Source organism: Crocodylus siamensis, chromosome 3 (assembly GCF_052110815.1).
Source record: "Crocodylus siamensis isolate JL-2025a chromosome 3, ASM5211081v1, whole genome shotgun sequence".
NCBI lineage: Eukaryota > Metazoa > Chordata > Crocodylia > Crocodylidae > Crocodylus > Crocodylus siamensis.
In genome coordinates, this window is record NC_143397.1 from 49,226,863 (window position 1) to 49,242,749 (window position 15,887).

The window sequence follows — 15,887 nt, forward strand, 5'->3', positions numbered from 1 at the left end:
ACTATTAACAACAGGGTCTGAGGACCAAAATCCATCTTGAGAAAATAGGCTAATTCTCAACTGTGCTTAATACCAAGCTACATTTGACTTTGCCACCCTTATTCATCCTGACTGGTACTTGTACAAGCAGTCTCAGTAGATCGATTTACACGAATCCTGCTCCAGAATGACTGAAGATTCCATAAAACCAAACCCGTAACTCCGGATTAGGCACTGCATGCTGTATAGTCAAAAGGAAATGATTCAAATAAATGCTAAAGTAATTATGACCATTGAATGTTTAGGCCACTAACCAAATAGCTAATGATGGTGCCTTCTATTAGATGACAAAACCGGATGTTTAGATTACATGTTGCTACTGGACACATACTTCACGAATGGGTATCTAGGTAACTGGCACAGATTCTAGAGGAGGAGGAAGCAAGTAATGTTTATATTCTATAAAAATGGTTTGCATCATATATTGATATTTAAAAGCTTCCTAACTTGAGCAAAAATAACTTCCACAGTTCTACCTCGTGTCCTTTTTTTTCCCTCCCCTTTTTAATGTAGAAAGGCCCAGTCCAGTAAGGCACTGAATGTTCATGGTTTCAGCTGAAGTTAACAAACAGTGAGTATCAGTAGCAGCTTGCAGGCCCTGTGTCACATTGCTATTGCAGTAGCTTTATATGTTTGCCTGACTGGATCACAAATAACTACAACACATCCCAATGATTACATTTTAACTGCAACCTCTTCCTTTGTAGTCTCCTCTTATTGGTACTTTCAGTGGGGGAAAAACAAAATGCACATTATGGAGCACTTATGGGGACAAGGCACTTTAAAGCAAACCATGTTTGGGGCTTAAGCTCCTGACAGAGTGCTGAATTGGTGATCCTGAAGTGTACACCTGATTCCTACCTGGAGGCTTAAAGCTGGGGTGTGCTTAGGTGTGTTGGGGTTGTCTTATTTGGAGTGAAAAGCCAAGGCCCAGCTGGCAGAGAAGCTAGGAAGTAAGAAGAAAGAAATCAAATGGTATCCCTGAAGGTCCAGTGGATCCAGAAATCAGTTTGCTTGAATTAATACCCATGTGGTTCTGGGGTTTTTTTCTTTCTTCTCTATGGGCAAAATTTAGTTCTGCCACAAAAAAATGGGGCTCAATTCCCTTATATCTGCCTCAGAGTTCTGTGTGGTTTTGGCTACATAGGTGCTGTACAGTTGTGTAAACCCTGCAGTGTATCTAAGGGATTCTCATCAGTGATTTTAATGCCATTGCTAGAACAGTTAGTTGGCCTTAGGAGGGAACCTGGAGCTTAGAAGATAACTTAGAAGTATCTTAAGGGGTGGGGTGGGAATGGAAGGTTTTGTTTATTAAAATCATTAAAAAAATATTCCAAGTCAACTCTGACATAAAATACCATAATTTAGATTATTTCTGTGACTACTATGTGCTTCAGACAAGTAACAATGGGCTGGTGAGGACTGGAATGCCAACATATTCGTGCTGGAAGGGGCTCACTTAGTGGCTGTTACAGGGCACCAGTCTCTGGTCACCCTGCAAGCCATCATTCCCCTTGACTCCCCTGCTATGCCTTGATGGCAGAAAACAAAAAGAAATATAACAAAGGGGATGAACAGCTAACATGCATCCATAGCTGTTGGGTATGCCAGTCTCTGATGCAGAGCTTCACCACCCCTCATACCCTGTCCATGCCCAACCAAGATCGTAGCCCAGAATTCCTCCTTCTCTGGAAGCTATAAACTTTTCACCCAGCTTAACTCTTCAGTAGGTCATCTTCTGCTTTTATCTCCCCATCTTGTCTACCTCTAAGCAGGGACAGTCTTTCACCCCATTTCAGGGGATGGTATTCACTATCTTCACCACCAGTCCATAAAGTATGCAAGATCGCCAATAGTCTGTGTCTCTTTCCATCAAGTAAGCTCTTGTCCTTTTATAGGGATGAGACGGGACACCTACATGCAGTTTGCAGACCATATCTAGCTTGCAGAAGGATTTTGTCTTGCCCACACTGAGTCCCTTGAGCCTGCCTGACCCAGGTGCCATCCAGCCTGTGGCCCGCTCCGCTCCCAGTGAGGCACTATGCCCCAGCTTCCCTGCTCACCCACAGCCTCTTGGGATGCTGGAGGACTTCAGTTTAGGCAGAAAAGCTCTGGAGAGTGGCCATAAGTTAATGGAACAGGAGAAATATTAGGCTGATTAGAGATAATCTTGTTCTGGAGTGCATAACCTTAAGCCGAATAAGAGTGCTTTAACTTAAAAGGTGTTAACATGCAGCTAGTCTAGAGGTTAAGAGTTCCAGAAGCTGCCTAAAGTTACCGTGTAACAAGGCCCTGAGAGACTACCTGCCTTGGTGTAGTGAGCTATTTCACCCATGTCTGCCATAGAAGCATCATTAGTCAGAGCTTAACGTTCTCCATTGATTCATCAGCTTGTTTGGAAGCTTCAAAATTGCTTTTTGTCTTTCCCATTTTTTAACACTACTTTAAAGAAAACAAAAATAATGAGGGCCAGCTGCCCCTGATGAAAAGGTCTCCCAGATAATATAGCACTAATTCTACATCTCTAAAAATAGCAATTGATTGGACTGTGTCCAATGGTGTGGAAATAGATCTCCAGGCATATCCCAGGCAGTAAAGGAAGCGGTGTTGAGAAGGGAATCCTTGCCTGTGAGTCAGAATTGAATCAATGCCCCCACATGTTCTTACGTGATACTTTGCTGTTGAAGGTACAGCCTTTCAGAGGAGATATCAAACTAGAGCCATTACCACACTGGTGGTCATTCATAGGCTCTGATATTTGCCCTCTGCCCAATCTGCTGCTCTGCTTTCTGGTTTTTGCCCTATCTGTCACTGTGTTGTCTGTCCCCTCCTTGATCTGATGTGTGCCACATACAAAGGCTGCCCATGCCACTTCTGGCAGGTTCAGCACCCATGGTATAAGGCATGTATCTGGGCAAAAGGCTGCACATTATCACTTTCATGACTTGGCAATCAGGCAGCCCCAGAATCAGCGTGAGCATAGTGAAGGTTTACCACCACATTTGCTTTGGTCCCTCCTTGCTTGGCAAACTCCTGAGTGATGCAGGAGGGGCTAATATTAGCAGGATGTTAGATGTGTACTACAAAATGTTGAGTGCACACTTTATATTTGCTGGCATGAATGGAGGTTGGCCCTTTTATCTTGCAGGATCAGGTCTTCAAATTGCTGATGTGGTTTTTTTGGTGGCAAAGAACTGTGCATACAATTGGTTAGTACAAGTTGTGTAAAGCACTTCTCATATGGATGAAAGATGTTTCCCTGAACCCTGTGCCAGGTCATTGTCATATTTCATTTACTGAGCTTTGTTGTTCCTTACACCAGTATAGAGCATGACAGTTTACAGAGATGAATTTCTAAGATATACAGTTAATGAATTCACCTTTTTACTTTGTGTAACCAAAACTATAGTGTTGTCTAGAACATTCAGAGTTTTGCTTTTCCAAGTTTGTGCAATACAAAGACTTTTTTGTTTTGTTTTGTTTAAAGTCAGCACTTTTGTAACAGTGGCAATAACTCTTAACATGCTGAAGCATAGGGTGCCTTCAGGGCCACAGGCATTTTAATGGAACACAGGAATTTTAAAAGGGATGAGGAAAATATGACATGTCTCCATAGGATTGAGATGCTGACATTTGAAAATTTTATTCCTTACAGCTTTTTCTGTGCTTGTTTATCTTTCTAGAAAGAGGCTTCAGAAGACTTGTGTTTTAGGGAGAAGAGTTGCGCCCTCTCATCTGTCTGCAGGCATTTATAAATGCCTGTCTATCACCATAATATCTTGGATTTTGCTATAGATTAAACCTCTAAATTCTTGTGGAGCTATACTATATCATTATATTGCACAGAAAGGCACTTTAGATTGATTACATGACTTGATTACCTATGATTATGTCTAATACTTTTTACCTTGAAGAGCTAAAATAACATGGAAAAGTGAATTTGAGGTGGGGTCTTATCCCTATTCCTGTTTGTTCCTGTTATTTAACTTCCCTGTAGTCTCACATGCCTAGGAGTCTACCTTTCAAGCAGCCCATGCTAAGGATATTAGGGAAGACCAACATTTTTGTTTTAATAGCAGATATTAAAATATATATTCTTTCAGATGCAGGAGCCAAATGTAGTTTGTAGTCATTCTAGAATAAGAGTAGTCATAATTACAGAAGAGTACAGGAAAAAACACCCATTCAGCGAGTTTCAGTCATGTGCAATAACTTGATTCTTTATTACTAACAGGCTTTCTTCCACCCACTTAGTAAAATTTCCTGGCCTGCAAAGGTTGAGCACCTACATAAAATTCGGTGTTTAATAATAAGCTATTTAAGTCCTTGTCATCAACCTCATTCTGTTTCTGTTGTGATTTTCTTATGCATAAAGAGCTGGAGTTCCAGTCTGATGCTTTGTGACCAAGTAGTTTCCCTCCCTAGCTGGTTCAAAGCAAAAGGCACAAAATACTAACTGCCTGAACCACTTCATTACTTTTGGGTCAAATGAAATATGGGAGAGAGAAACTACTAGACTTTTAGCAGAACTAGTTTCTTCACTAGTCCATAGTGAATTAGTCTTTAATTTGTAGCAAGCAGAACATTTTGCTAATTGTGTGATGCTACTTTAGTTTCTCTGTGTATTAATCCTTGATAGCTAAAAATAATAGCAAAGTGATATATTATCTCTGTAACAGATTCAAACTACACCTACAGCTATCCAATGTCTAGTTGTAATTCCAAGGCAAGGCAAATATTTTTTATTTGGCTATCATAGTTGGGATAGTTAGACACTGTCTAATGCAAGACATTCTTCATCAGGTTTTGAGCAGTGACTTTGTTATGACTTTAACATCTCATTAGTTTGGATATGGCCAAGCATAGCTCATACTTGATTTGTAAAGGTGGTGCAGGAAGTGTATTGGTGAGTCAATAAGTGATACTGCTCACTCTGAGTCAATGCTGAATCTGTGATTAGCATGGAATACTGTAAGGGCGTGTCTACACGTGCATTACTGCACAGTAACTAATCAGTCATAAATCTGATACCTGCATCATGCAGGTATCAAATTTACACACAAGTTGGCAAAAGTTGCCATATTTACTCCATAGTATGAGCATGTACATGTAGACACATGCCTGTACTGTGCAGTAATTTAGGTCGCTCAGCAGTAAATGCACACATGTAGATGCACCCTAAGAGTGGAAAATAAGAGCTAAATCCAGATCTTCATAGTTTCTAGGGTCAGAAGGGACCTGAGCAGAGCATCTAGTTCGACCCCCTGCCATGGCAGGAAAGAGTACTGGGGTCAAACAACCCCAGCAAGGTGTACATCTAGCCTCCTCTTAAACACCCCCAGGGTAGGAGCCAGCACCACTTCTCTTGGAAGTTGGTTCCAGATCCTAGCCGTCCTGACCATGAAGTAACGCCTCCTGATATCTAGCCTAAATCTATCCTCTGCCAGCTTGTGACTATTATTCCTGGTCACTCCTGGTAGTGCACAGGGGAACAGGGACTCCCCCAATGCCTGCTGGTCCCCCCTGACTAGTTTGTAACAGGCCACTAGATCCCGCCTCAGCCTCCTCTTGTTGGGGGCTGAACAGGTTCAGGCCCCGTAGCCTCTCCTCATAGGACCTGCCCTGCTGCCCCCTGATCATGTGAGTGGCCCTCCTCTGGACCCTCTCCATGTTGTCCACATCCCTCTTGAAGTGCGGTACCCAGAGCTGGTAGTACTCCAGCTGCGGCCTGACCAGTGCCACATAGAAGGGGAGTATCACCTCCTTAGATCTGCTTGAGTCAATCTTGACTTATAAGTTTGATTATTGATAGTCATTAACTATCCAGTGTTGTTTCTTACTGGAGTGAGAAACACTAAGCCCATTATCCTGGCTTTTGTCTCATTATAGATGTGATTTTTATTGCCTCCCTTAAATTGCCTGTAGAATTTCATTTGAAGGACTTATTCAAATCTCTTCCTGGGAACTAGATAATTCTAGATTTGGCTCATAATTGGTAAATGTTTGCACTCCTGGCCACGTTCCTGGCCACAAAGGATTTTTTTAAGCTGCATATTTTTTTCAGAGAAGACTCAGAAAGGCAGCCTAAGCAATTAATTGGTATATAATATTCCAGGTAAATAGGTGGGCCCAGAATTGTGGTGACAGGGGTGCAACCACACTCTCTGCAGCTGCATGGTGCAAGTGCAGAGAAAAGAGCTCACTATGCATGTGCAACCCCTCACTGTGATCCTGTGACACTGGCATGTCAGTGTTGCTTCTGCCAGAGCTTGCATGTGTTCTGAGCTGTCTGGGCTAACTGGTTGGTTGCTGCCCCTGCTTGAAAGCAGCTCTGGAGACCAGGGAGTGAGCACCACTGCTGTTTCCTCTTCCCCTTTCCTCCCCTTGCCCCCACCCCAAATTCAGCAGCAGGGAAAAAGATGGGAAAAGGGGAAAAGAGGGGATCCCAGCAGGAACTTGTATGGCACTTCTTATGTTCCTAGGTGCTGGCATGCTGGTGAGAAGGTTCTGCACTTTGTGCAGTGAACAAAAGGTGGGGTGTTGACAGTGCCGCTGCACCTCCCCTGAATCCTCCCCGTCCCGGTAGCTTAGCGATAAAAACCACATATCTACATCAAATCATTTTTTACACAAGTGGCTTTCTTAAGACTTACATACCACATAGCAACAGATTACTTTTGCACACTCAAGGGTATTTCATAATTGAGGCCACCTCTGGTAGTAAATTGAGACTTACTTTTTTTAAAGGCATAATTGCACAAAGCTTGTTATTTGTAGAGGCATAAAACCCAGCCATTGTCCTTTTAAGACTTTTTACAATGTAACTTAAAAGGCCATGAGTAAAGATCTTGGACTACAAGTGGACTGGAATGGAAAGTAGAGGGTGACAAAATCTAGACAAGATCAAAGTTCTTGTGAGAGGGATTTTTAATGATTTGGAGCTAGATTTGCCAAGGTAGTTAGGATCTTAAAGCAGTGAGGTGCTTAATGGGCTTTAACAAACTTCTTTGTGAATTAGCAGCTCATGGTATTGCAATAAATAGAGAAATTTGTAATAGAAACAGAGCAGCTGTCTGGATTATTTTAATATATTTATTGTAATATTTTTGTGATATGAAAATTGAGTATCATTAAGTTTTTCCTTCCTCTATGTAATTTATCATGTGGATGTGCAAGACTGTTAGCCATAGTGCACTAGGCTTGAAAGTTCTGCAGAGTTTTAGAATTGTTAAGATGAGGAGACACCACATATTATTAGTAAGTATGATCTTTCTACTTCTGAGTGGCATAATCTGAGTTTATTTTTTATTCTGACTCGATTTGGCTTTATTCTCAAAGCACTTGTTCAAAATATGGACACCATACTTTGCAAACAATCAGAGAATATTCTTATTCCTCTTTCAAGTTTAACTCTTCTGATCTTGTAGCAGAAAGATTTCTTGTCATTTTCAGGGTCTTGTTATAGTCCTTCTGTTGAACTGTAATGGTCAATTTTTCAGGGCCCAACCCAAGCTCTATAGGCAAAAAATATGCCTGAAATTGTATCATCAGAATAGCTGTCTAGATCTCTTTATATCCTTTTTGCACTGACAATTCCAGTAATTACCTGCATGGGGACACTTTGGCACACTCTCTTGAATGGATACTGCCTCTTGTTTGAGAACTTGTCTCAGAATGCCCACTAATTGCTTCCCTATGCTTGGCATAGGCAACCATTACATCTTTGACATGTGAATAGGTGGAGATCTGGAAGATGTAGTAAAACAAGAAGTTTGACCTCCAGCCAACAACCCAGGCTGTACTTCTCCAGAGGAATCTGACCTATTTTTATTTTTATAGCATTGCATCTTTCTGAAAAACTGTGGCAGTTCTTTAAAGCAAACACTGACCAAAAACATAATTAACTTCATAGAAAGATTTTTGTGCGTATATATCCTGTAGCTAAAAGAGGACAGGACTATTAATCCAACATCTGAAATAACTTTTTAAAATGAGAAGTTTCTCTATTTTAAGAGAAAGGGGGGGAAGAGTTTACCTATTATGTATAGAACATGTCTTTCAGAGCATCTCAGATAGAAATTTGCTGTTCCTTTGTGGGAAAATGAATCTAATGTTCTAGGAGAGTAGAATTACACTGACAGTAGCAAAAAACCTAAATTTAGTCAGGTAGAAATAAAACTTCGCTGTCTCTCTCTGGCCAGTGTAAAGAAATAAGACACTGGTACATACAGAGTTGGAAAAAATTAAGGAACATGCAGAACAAAGGTCAGGTTGCATAACTGCATTCCAGCACATATATATAAAATTAAACCACCCTTGTTGCAATAATAGAGCAGAATAGTCAGGGATTAAGGATGAGGGAAATGGCTTAGCTAAAGATCTGATATGAACATTTATCCAATATTAGAAAAAGGCCCTTCTTAAAGTTTGAAAAAATGCTCAAATTTTGTCTTTAATATCTTCGCTTAGCTCTGCACTCTCTGATTTGATCTGGATCAAGTTGATTTTGCAATGTTTCTTGCTCAGGTGCAACCAGGACATGCTATGAATCTTGTGCAAAAGCCTGGTCTTGCCAATAAAGCTTTGGATAGGAACAGATTGAACTTTGGGGTGCTTAGGAAGCATGAACATTTTTCCTGTCTAGTTATTGTCACGCGTGACTTTAAGTCCAAGTCAGTACTTGAATGGGTTACCTAGGGAGATGGTGAAATCTCCGTCCTTGGAGGTTTTTAAGGCCCAGTTTGACAAAGCCTGGCTGGAATAATTTAGTTGAAGGTGTTCCTGCTTTGAGCAGGGAGTTGGACTAGGTGACCTCCTGAGGTCTCTTCCAACTCTAATTTTCTAATAGTGGCTGTTTCCAGGTTAACATATGGAGAAATGCATAACATTGCTTATATTTGATTTGAGAAAATATAGAAAAAGGCTAAATGCATTCAGGAAATATGAAAACTTATGGCAGGAGCCAACTGGCATGTACATAGCCAACCCAGTCTCATTTATAAGAGGATGCAAAAAAAACCCCAACAACAACAAACGTCCAACAAATTAAGCAGTTGCTGTATTTTGCTCTCTCCCAAGTCAAGTTATGTGGGTTGTAAATGAAATGAGCTTTGGAGCACTTGACGAGGATGGGAAGGGATAACAAGAACAGAAAAATATGCCACCTAGATAAAGCATATGTAATGTTGAACCGGGCTAGCAGAGTACTGCGTGTTTTTAAAAATTATTATCTTTAATTCTTTTTTAAATGGGGAGAATGGGCACTTTTATAACGTGAGCTTCCTGATAGAGGTTCCTACCTTATAAAGTAATATGAAACTAACTGGGTGCCTCAAATATAAAAATATACTAATATATGAGTAGGTCACTACTGGAGACAGGATACTAGTCCAACCTTTATGTAAGCCATTGCTAAATGCTGTTTTCCAGACTGATTTCTGACCAGGTAAAATCTGTTAAACAAACAGCATGGGTAAACAGCCAGTTATCTGATTCTGTTGGGTACAGTTAATGTCTTTTGTTTTATTTCAGAGCAGTTACCACTGTTTGCATTCATCTCTGACATCAGACTGCTTTTTAAATGAATGAGACGACTGCGTGCTAACTAAACAACATGACTGTACACATCACTTTCATTGACAATTAATTTGCTTTGACTTCTTCCACTAAGAGTCCATTTTTAAAGCTCCCATTGACATCAGAAGTCAATAAAGGTTGCTATTAGCCACTTCTGATGTCAGATGATCTTCACACAAAAAACCCAAACCAACACACCCTTCATAAAACTTTCTGAAATGATAATTGAGTCTCTGTTTAAATACAATGGACTGATATCGTGGAGAAAATATTGGATTAAAAATTAGAAAAGTTACAGAGGACTAAGGTACTTAAGCCAACTGGGATGAGGATGTATTTAAACAGACTAGTTTACCCAAATGAAGGGAAGATGTATCTATAGGTCACATTCTACGTTTGCTGAAATTAAAACTAGAGAAGAACGGGATAAACAATTGTTGTAGGTTCTACAGGAAATGGTGTTGATCATTCGGTGTTATCTCATAAAGTCATAGAGAAGTAGGGCTGAAAGGGATCTCTAGAGGTCATCTGCTTCAACTCCCTGCCTGAGGCAGGATTATTCTTATCCAAACCATCCCATACAACCATAGTCTAAACATTACATAAGACTACCCTCAACCCTGACACAACACAGTCTGAACACCCTAACTTACCCCAGGTAAAGCAGGAGAACCACAGCAGCCAATGTCCTGCTTCTGTGAAATGTTGTCAATGTACACTTAAGAGGTCCTCAGCAAAGGGCCATGTCCTCCACTACAGAGGAAGGGAAAACCCCCCACAGTTCATACCAATCTGACCACTGGGTAAAATTCCTTCCTGGTCCAAAATATGGTGACTGGTCTGACTCTAAGTGTAGGGGCAAGACTCCCTAGCCAGGAATCTCTGGCTTTGCTCCTAGCATTGGCATAGCCCAGTTGAAGTCCCCAGCCTTAGCTGTAGTCAACACCATGGCCTCTGGGGAGGCTTAAAAAACCCTGACACATATAGCAGGGAAAAAAAAGTGGGGGGCTGGGCCGGGGGAGAGTGGTGGGGTAGGAGCAACCAGCAAAGCCCAGAAGCATGGGAAATAACTATGGTAAAACATAGGTATTTTTATTAGTAAATGTTTAGGATTGGGAATCCAGAAAAAAGATGACAAAGCTGATATGGAAATACAGAGTGCCCGAGTGAGGGACTAACAATAGAGGGATGGGGGTGAGGAGGGGAGCGCAACTAGGTTACAGGAGATACAATGTTAACCAACTAAGCCTGGGGGGTGGGGGAAGGGGAAGGAGGGGGTTTGCAACACTGAGAGAGAAAGGAGATGGATACACACAAACCCATTACAATGGTCCACAATGGTGGGGGAAGTGGTTCGGAGCAAGTGTCTCAGTCCATATAGTCTCATCGCGGGGGTCCTCTTCGGGTGGAGCGGGGTCGTCTGTGGTCAAGGAATCCTCTAGGAGTGAAGTGAAGGGGAGGGCGGTTCAGGTGGTGCCCTCCGGGTCTGGTCTGGCAGTGGCTCATCTGGTGGGGTCGGAGTACTGGCGGTGGCCCATGACATGTTCCATGTAGATGTCGCGGGACCAACGGATGGTGTTGGACACCATGAGGCAGTGCATCAGTTTGCCGTAGAGGCGGGAGACGCGGAAGGCGCACAGGATGCTCTCATTGCTGGGGTCCCAGGCTCCGAGCGTTCCCACGATGAGCACATTGACCATCACGTCGTAGCCACGGCCCCTCAGGGTGTCAGCCAGTGAGGCATACTTCTCCCGCTTGCGAGCCTGGGCATTGGTGAAGGCGTGGCGCCAGTTCTCGAAAGGGATGGTGACGTCCACAATCACGACCTTCTTGGCTTCTTTGTCGATGATGATGATGTCAGGTCACAGCCTGGGACAGTGCGGTTCACAGAGATCTCCCCCGCTGTGGCCGGGATGGCCTTCACCAGGCGGTTGGATTTGGTCCGCAGGTCGCTGGTGTACTTGTTTCGGACGGTGTCCTTCAGGAACCTCTCCAGGAAGGTCCTCGTGTGGGGTGTCATGATGATGCAGTCGGTGTGCGGGGCTGGTCGCAGGGAGACTCCTAGCTCCCGGCACGCCTCGGTCCAGGTCCAGGCGCAGCCAATGCATTTCCCAAGGCGGTGCGTGGCGTTGCGGGCTCAGCTCCACAGTCAGGCAAAGTCCCTGCTGTCTCAGCTGAACTCGCCCTCCAGTGAGCCGTTGAGGAGGTGGCCAAGTCTTGTCCAGCCGGCTGCCTCGCAATCCTCTTGCGGGCGGTCTCCTCAAGGGCGCTGGTGGTGATGGTATTTACTGTCATGTCTGAGCAGGTCAGGAGACGGAAGGCGTGGGCAACCACCGCGATGTTGCACATAGATCATCTCCAACCAGTGGCTGTCCAACCTCTTCTTGAACACCTCCAGTGATGGAGAGTCCACAACTTCCCTAGGCAGTCCATTTCATTGCCTTACCATTCTCACAGTGAAGACATTTTTTCCCGATATCCAATCTAAACTTACTTTGCTGTGACTTCAAGCCATTGATCCATGTCCTCCTCTCTCTGGCAAGAGAGAAAAGGTGCTTTCCCTCTTTTTTTATGGTGGCTTTTCAAATATTTGGGGATTGCTATAATGTCCCTTTCTGAAGCATCTTTTCCACAAGCTGAACATGCCTAACTCCTTCAGCCTCTCCTCACATTACTTGCCTTTCAAACACTTTATCATCTTTGGCTGCCTCTGGGCCCTCTCTAGCTTTTCTATGTCCTTTTTAAAATGTCAAGCCCACCTTCATGCTATTGCACAGGCATGTTGAATCCATCAAAATTCAAGACCTAGACAATTGAAAGATGGTGGGGGTCTTCCTGGAAAGCAGTAGCACCTATTTTCCCCTGAAATTTTAATGAAGGAAAGATTACCACTAGGCTTATCACACTTAGAATTGGAAGAAATAATCATTCAGATAAAATCACTGCTTTCTACTCTGACAGTATGCACCACCAAGGACCACAGTGTTTGTTTTTTGTGAACTTTTTGTACCAATGACGCTTTTTGTTTCCTGCAGCATTCACAGCAAAAAAAGTGTGCAGTTAATCCTGGGAGAGTTCATGCTGGAAGAGCTAGGACTACTTCAAGAGACTTGGGCCCTCTCCAACCTTTTAAAACTGTTTCTCTTGCCATTGAAAAGCAGACATAACTGAACTTATGAATTTGTAGAAACAAAGTTTTTTACTACCAGGAAACGCACTGGGCAGTGGTGTGAGGAATTTGAGCTCCACTCTGCATTTTAGAGAAATGGATTGAGGTGTGAGGGTCCTGGGATCTAACCTAAGAGAAGGGGAATCCTGCTTTACAAGAAGTACTGCTAGGAGGCATGTGTATGCAACAAATGATGAACAGCCATATGATGTTGAAAGTGAAGTTTGGCACAAGGAAGCAGGGAGAAGTGTCCTTGCTGTGTATGAGAGGAAGAGACTGGGAGAAGGCCCCGACAAATTTGTGCAGCAAACACTCACCCCAGGTGCAAAGGAGTGTCCCACCAGAGAGGTGAGCAGGCCAACACATTCCCCATCTATATCCTAGATGCCTGTGCCCTGGTTGCACCGATCTCTCATTCTGTTTTTCTTGCAACATGTATATTTTCTGCTCTCTTCTGGGATCTTTCCAGCATGTAGCCCTTCTGACCTTGGTTCTTTTGGTCAGCAGTCTCTGGGGACTGGAAGAACAATGTGTGCTGCTTCAGTTTCCTGCTCTGTCCCCATCTTTCAAGTGGGTGCACATTTGAAATACACTCCAGCTGAAGAGACTGAGGAAGAGAGAGAGACTGTTTGTTTGTTTTATAGCAGTAATGGGAGAAGGAAGATTCCCCTACATTTATTCCCTATAAAGTTCACCTGGCAATTACGCAGAGGGTCAGACATTTTTTCTTCAGGAAAATTGTGTAGCTACAGGCACTATGGGTTGAAAGTAGTTTCCTGTAATCTTGTAGCTGTAATGGGTTAGGAAACTGATAGGAGTCCCAGGGAAGGAATGTAGGAAAAAATGCAATGATAATAATGGACTTTCCTCCTAGGCAGTGGTGGCATAAGCCTGATATTGCTCTTCTGAGAGTGACAAAGACCCGAAGTAGGCAGCTCAGGGCCATTGTGGTCTGTTTGCTACCTAGCTGCCAACAGTGATTGTCCAGAGGGAAATCCTGGCAAGTAGCAGGAAGGTGTCAAGGTGTCTTACTGTAGTGGAAGAAACAACAATGCCATTCCTAGAGGAAGAATTTGAAAGCGGCTCTTCCAATTTTTCTTGATAGTGGTCGCTACAGTGAAGGGGATGCTGGTCTCTGGGTCAAAAATCTACTTAACAAGTAAATAAGTGTCTCCACAGTCTAGCACTGCAAGCCAAAGAGAAGTGAACTCCCTGCCAGTACAGTGTGAGACCAGGACCTGGGAACCTGGGATCTCTAGTCAAAGCATTGACTTTCCAGTTTTTACATGCTTGTGTTTAAAAAAAAAAAAATGCAGCCACAGGGAGATCCAGGGGTTTAGGAGGTAGGATTAGAGAGGGTGTGGTGGCCTGGTTTGTCTGTGCCCTATGTGAGCTCTTGGTGTGGGGTCTGCCAGGAACCCCTGCTTTTGTGTGGCTCCAGAGCCCAGGGAATGAATGCTGCCGGTGTTGCCCATCCTATCCTTTCCCCTGCTACTGAATCAAGCTGGGAGGCGAGGGGAAGGGGAAGCATGAACAGTAGTAGTGTCCATCACATTTACTTGTGAAGGCAGATCAGCAAATATCACAAAAGAAGTTTGTAGTATAGTCCAGGCCCTAGGAAAAGATAGCCCCTGCCCTGAGGACAGTCTAAGCAGATGAGACGAAGGCCAGGAAAAGGCAGTACTGTCCTCATTTCTACACACCAGGAACTGAAATACAGTTGTGTGATTTGTCCCAGTTTACGCAGGAGGTCTGTGGACACAGGCAAAAATTGATCCTAAGTCTTCTGCACCACAGTGTCAGTTCCTTAGCCACAAGACTGCCTATGTGTGGGTTTATTTGCTGCAGCTCTATACAGTGTTTCTCAGAAATGGAGTCTTAAACGTTGACTGAGGCTAGATGGTCCTGCAAAGCAACTTGGGCATCTACAAACTGGTAAATGCCTCCAGCAGTAATTTCAGGAAAGACACTCAGTCAGTACATACTGATTTGATCATTTTTAAACGTCATTTTCATGATTGTGTGCATGTTTCCCCAGATGTTATTTTCAGGTAACTTGGAAGTTTAATTATTCTGTGCTTCACGATACAGATGAACACAGGTAGGGGAGACACCTTTACTTTGCATAAATCTTACTGTCCTCTCTACATGTTGTCTCTGTAAAGCTAGCTGGAAGCGTCCTGATAGAATTTTATTCTGTTGGGAAAATGCTCATTCAATTGAATAAAAACACTTTCAGGGAACATGTCCATTCTGTTGAACCTTCTGGTGAAAACAAACAGGCAGATAGGTGGACTGGCCAGCCCAACATCTCTATAGTCTTTCTGAATGGCTGTTTAACTGGCCAGTGAGAAAACTACCTGGTTCTTGTCATCTGAATGGCTTCATGGGCTGCCCACCTGGTAGATAAACTGTTCTCCTCTTCCCAGGCTCTGTAAGCAGCCAGCTCTTCACTTGGCAGACAAGCTACACTATCCCCCAGATGTGCAAAAGGCTGACTTCTCACAGGGCTGGTGAGCATATTTTTGTTTCTGTAAACACTGGTATGTTCCCATTATGGAATGTTTTCTTCTGTCTAGGTCTATGCTGGGTTTTGCCATGTCTAAACCTTTTAATCCCGTTGAGCTTTTGCCCTTAGTGATATCTTGTGGCAACCAGTGCTGCTGAGTAATTTAACATTCTGATTTAAAGAAAAAAAAGGAATGCCTTTTCCACATTTTAAAATGAACTTGGTTATGAAAGAGCTTTCATGGATGGATGGTGTAAATGTGCTTTGAAAGCCGCTTGCCTTTTAATTCTAGCCCCCGCTCTTACTAATGAAGGACGAATATAGTGAAAAAAATCAGCATTTAGAATCTGTCCAAGCTAGAATGCTTGAGAACATCTGCACTTGCTTGAACAAGTCAAGTGCAGCTAAGTGTTCACAGTATTATAATATTATTAATGTACTTAGGTTACGTCTTGGTGCTCTACAAAGTCAATTTGCATAAGGCTACTAGACAGTACATTTCTTTATACTAGAATTAGTGTCTTAGACTTAGAAAGGACAGCCTCTTCCCTAGGACAGGTGAAACAAAAGGCTGCTTGGGTTGTTCCCTTGTCA